At 44.4% G+C, this 4255-nt stretch overlaps 1 non-coding gene across 1 annotated transcript; it reads right to left on the reverse strand.

Moving 5' to 3' along the window:
• Positions 1-414: 414 nt before the first annotated feature.
• On the reverse strand, positions 415-523 carry TRNAL-CAA. Its single transcript has 2 exons — positions 486-523; positions 415-460 (listed from the first exon to the last, which is right to left on the reverse strand). It is a non-coding gene; the product is annotated as a tRNA-Leu (tRNA).
• Positions 524-4255: the final 3732 nt, after the last annotated feature.

Genomic DNA, 4255 nt, shown 5'->3' on the forward strand with positions numbered 1-4255 from the left:
CTGAGGCCCAGAGTAGTGAAGTGACTTGCCCAAGGTCACACAGCAGGCAAGTGCTGGAGGCGGGATTAGAACCTGTGACCTTCTGACCGTTGCTCTATCCACTACGCCATGCTGCTTCCTAAGACTAATAATAATAATAATATTAATAATGATTTTGGTATTTGTTAAGCACTATGTGCAAAGCACTGTTCTAAGCACTGGGGAGGATACAAGGTGATCAGGTTGTCCCATGTGGGGCTCACAGTCTTGATCCCCATTTTACAGATGAGGTAACTGAGGCACAGAGAAGTTAAGTGACTTGCCCAAAGTCACACAGCTGACAAGCGGCAGAGCTGGGATTTGAACCCATGACCTCTGACTCCCAAGCCCGTGCTCTTTCCACTGAGCCACGTTGCTTCTCAAAAGAACCCTGTGTGTCAGAAGTGGGATTTGAACCCACGCCTCCATACGGAGACCATAACACCCATTCCGGGGAAGGAAATTACCTTGAGTCTGGCGCCTTAGACCACTTGGCCATCCTGGCACTGCATCCTGACTACCGTAGACAAGTCCTGCTATAGCTTTATTGTGCCTGGTTACTAGAGTACCAATCAGCCACAACTAGGAGATCCCACAACCAAGGGTTAAGTTACATGCCTGGGGGATGACTTGTTAAAAATAAATGGTAACACTGTGCTCGAAGTGAGATATAAAATATTTATATCTCTCCACATGCTTGGCCCATATTAGTGTTTTTTTTCAGTGGTTCTCAACACCGCTTATTTGATGAGTGCACAAATGCATGCCCATTCTGTCTCTTAAACCAAGAAAGGGTTCAAGTATCAGCCACAGACGAACAGCATCCCAAACAGAAGCAATAAATAGAATTCAAACGAATGGATGGAAAATGTCCCAGATGAGCCGGGCAGTGGTGGTATAGCCAGGGCCACAGGACGAAGTGCGCATCTAGGGGCTGCTGATGTTAGGATCATGAGATGAGCCTGAAGATGTGCTCAGAGCCACCTGTAGGTCAGTGAAGATAAAATATTAGCAGAAAGAGATGGTCAAGTTGTGTTGGGTAAGATGTTAAGAAGCAGCATGGCCTAGTGGATATAGCATGTGCCTGGGAGTCAGAAGGACCTGGGTTCTAATCCTGACTCCACCACTTGTCTGCTGTGTGACCTTGGGCAAGCTGCTTCACTTCTCCATGCCTCAGTTACTGCATCTGTAAAATGGGGATTGAAACTGTGAGCCCCATGTGGGACAGGGACTGTGTCCAACACGATTTGTTTGTATCCATCCCAGTGCTGAGTACAGTACCTGGCACAAAGTAAGCACTTAACCAATACCACAGTTGTAATTAATTATTATTATTATTATTGCCTTGGGTCTGGGTAGCTAATTAAGGAAACACATGTTGATTCTATGATGGACAAAGCTGGAACCTCACAGGCTTGTGAGACAACTATAGCATATTTGGGGGTTCAGGGACCATAGAAAGTGCAGGGCAGGGAGGCCTTTGCTGTAGACTATGTACTGTGTTCCTATTTCCTTCAGAGGCCATCTTCGATTTATACCACCTGATCCCGATCAGCCTGAAAATTAGTTAATGAAGGAACAGCAATTTGCTCCCCACATGGAGGTAAACTTAGTGGGAGGGGAGAGAGGTGGCTTTCCCCATTTTTTATCTGAAGTCAAAGTTGTTCGTCGGGAATTTTCCACATATTCAATCTATCACTAAATCCTGTTGGTTCAACCTTCACAGCACCGTTAAAATCCATCCTTTCCTCTCCAACCAAATTGCTACCATGTTGATCCAAGCATTTATCCTATACCTCCTAGATTACTGTGGCAGTCTCCTCACTGACCTCCCTGCCTCATATCTCTCCTAACTCCAGTCTGCTCTTCACTCTGCTGCTCAGATCATTTTTCTACAAAAATGATCAAGCCATGTTTTCCCATTCTAAAAGAACCTCCAGGGATTACTCATCCACCTTCACGTCAAACAGAAACTCCTTACTATTGGTTTTAAAGCACTCAATCACCTTCCCCCATCCTATCTCACCTCGCTACTCTCCTACTACAACCCAGCCTGCAACTTTGCTCCTCTGATGTCAACCTCCTCACTGTATCTCCATCTCGTCTTCTCGCCACTGACCTCTCACCCACATCCTGTCTCTGGCCTGGAACGTGCCTCCCTCTTCATCTGCGACAGACAATTACTCTCCACACTTTCAAAGTCTAATTGAAGACACATCTCCTTCAAGAGGCCTTCCCTGACTAAGCCTTCATTTCCTTTCTCCCACTTCTTTCTGCATTGCCCTGACTTGCTCCCTTTATTCACTCCCCACAACAGTACTTTTTTTTAATGGCATTTATTAAGCACTTACTATGTGCAAAGCACTGTTCTAAGCGCTGGAGAAGTTACAAGGTGATCAGGTTGTCCCATGGCGGGGGGGGGCTCACAGTCTTAATCCCCATTTTGCAGATGAGGTAACTGAGGCCCAGAGAAGTTAAGTGACTTGCCCAAGGTCGCACAGCTGACAATTGGTGGAGCTGGGATTTGAACTCATGACCCCTGACTCCAAAGCCCGGGCTCTTTCCACTGAGCCACGCTGCTTCTCTAAGTGAATTCGCCTAAATGAATATGCACTTAGGTACATATTTGTATATATTAATGTCTGTCTCCCCCCTAGACTGTAAGCTCGTGTTACATTGTTTTATTGCACTCTCCCAAGCACATAGTACAGTGCTCTGCGCTCAGAAAACACTCAGTAAATACTATTGATTGATTGACTGATCCATCAGTGCAGAACTGGGGAAAATCTGTACAGCAAATCCCCAACAAATAACTTTCATTTTACCAAAAAGATACTTAGAAAGTCATACTCCTCTCCCCCTAGAGGTTCACTGACACCTGGGATGATAGAGAACAGAGCCACCACTCACCTGGTGATAAATGGCTGTGTTCCTGTTCTTATCACTGTAGGAGCTCCTGAACATTTATGTATCTCTGTAAGTCATGAGCATATGTTTCTGATGCTGAAGTTCTTTTATCATTTTCAGGGTGCTCCATGCCGCTGTTACCTGTGTTTTATAATTATTTTTGTTTCCATACCTTTGTCCCTTCCCCCTCTAGTCTGTAAATTCCTTGAAGACGAGGAGCGTGTCTACCAACTCTTTTGAATTATTGTACTTTCCCAAGTGCTTAGTACAGTGCTCTACATACAGTAAGCACCCAATAAATACCATTGATTTATTGATTAATTCTTCAGATAATAAGGGCCTCAAAAGCAGGGATCATATCTTGTTTGTTTCCTTTCAACCTCCCATAGCACCTAGTACAGGACTTGATACACGGGGGCGCTAAATAAGTAGTGATTCAGTGATGGACTGAATTATTTGTTCTGAATTTCTCCTAGAACAGGATGCTAGTGACACAGCCGCCCCAGTCTTTGGTTTTCTTTTCTTTTTTATGGTATTTGTTAAGCGCTTACTATATGCCGGGTACTATAATTAGTGCTGGGATAGATACAAGCTGAACACAGTCCATGTCCCATGTGGGGTTCACAGTCTTAATCTCCATTTTACAGATGAGGTAACTAAGGCACAGGGAAGTTAAGTGACTTACCCAAGGTCACACAGCAGACAAGTGGCCGAACTGGGATTAGAACCCAGGTCTTTCTGACTCCCAGACCCGTGCTGCTTTTACAGGTCTTGTCTTTCCAAATGCTCTGCAAGTTTTCATGAGGAACAACATCACCCTGGTGCTGGGGGAGTAGGGTTCTTTTCTCATCGATTTTAAGCCTATAAAAAGATTTTATGGCAAGAAATAGGCATCAAACATTTATGTGGTTAAGTACAGGGAAATAGAATTTGAATAGAATAGAGTAGAATTTCTCAGCCTACCTCTCTGACCTCTCTATGTCAGTCAGGCTAATAATAATTAAGGTATTTGTTTAATGGTCCCTGTGGATTGAGGAATGCTATTCTAAACACTGGAGTAGCTCCAAGATAAATAATCAGGTCAGACCTAGTCCGTGTCCCACATGGGGCTCACAGTCCAAGTAGGACGGAGAATCTCCATTTTACCATTGAGGGAAATGAAGTACAAAGAAGTGAAGTGACTCGCCTAAGGTCACATAGTAAGTGTGAAGGCTGGGATTGGAACCCAGGCCCGCGCTTTTTCCAGTAGGCCATGCTGCTTCCCAGTGACATTTTGTATTTTACTTTAAGGCCATTTTGTTGAATTTATCCTTTGATGTTTGATAGCTCC

Source organism: Tachyglossus aculeatus, chromosome X4, assembly GCF_015852505.1.
Source record: "Tachyglossus aculeatus isolate mTacAcu1 chromosome X4, mTacAcu1.pri, whole genome shotgun sequence".
NCBI classification, from domain to species: Eukaryota; Metazoa; Chordata; class Mammalia; order Monotremata; family Tachyglossidae; genus Tachyglossus; species Tachyglossus aculeatus.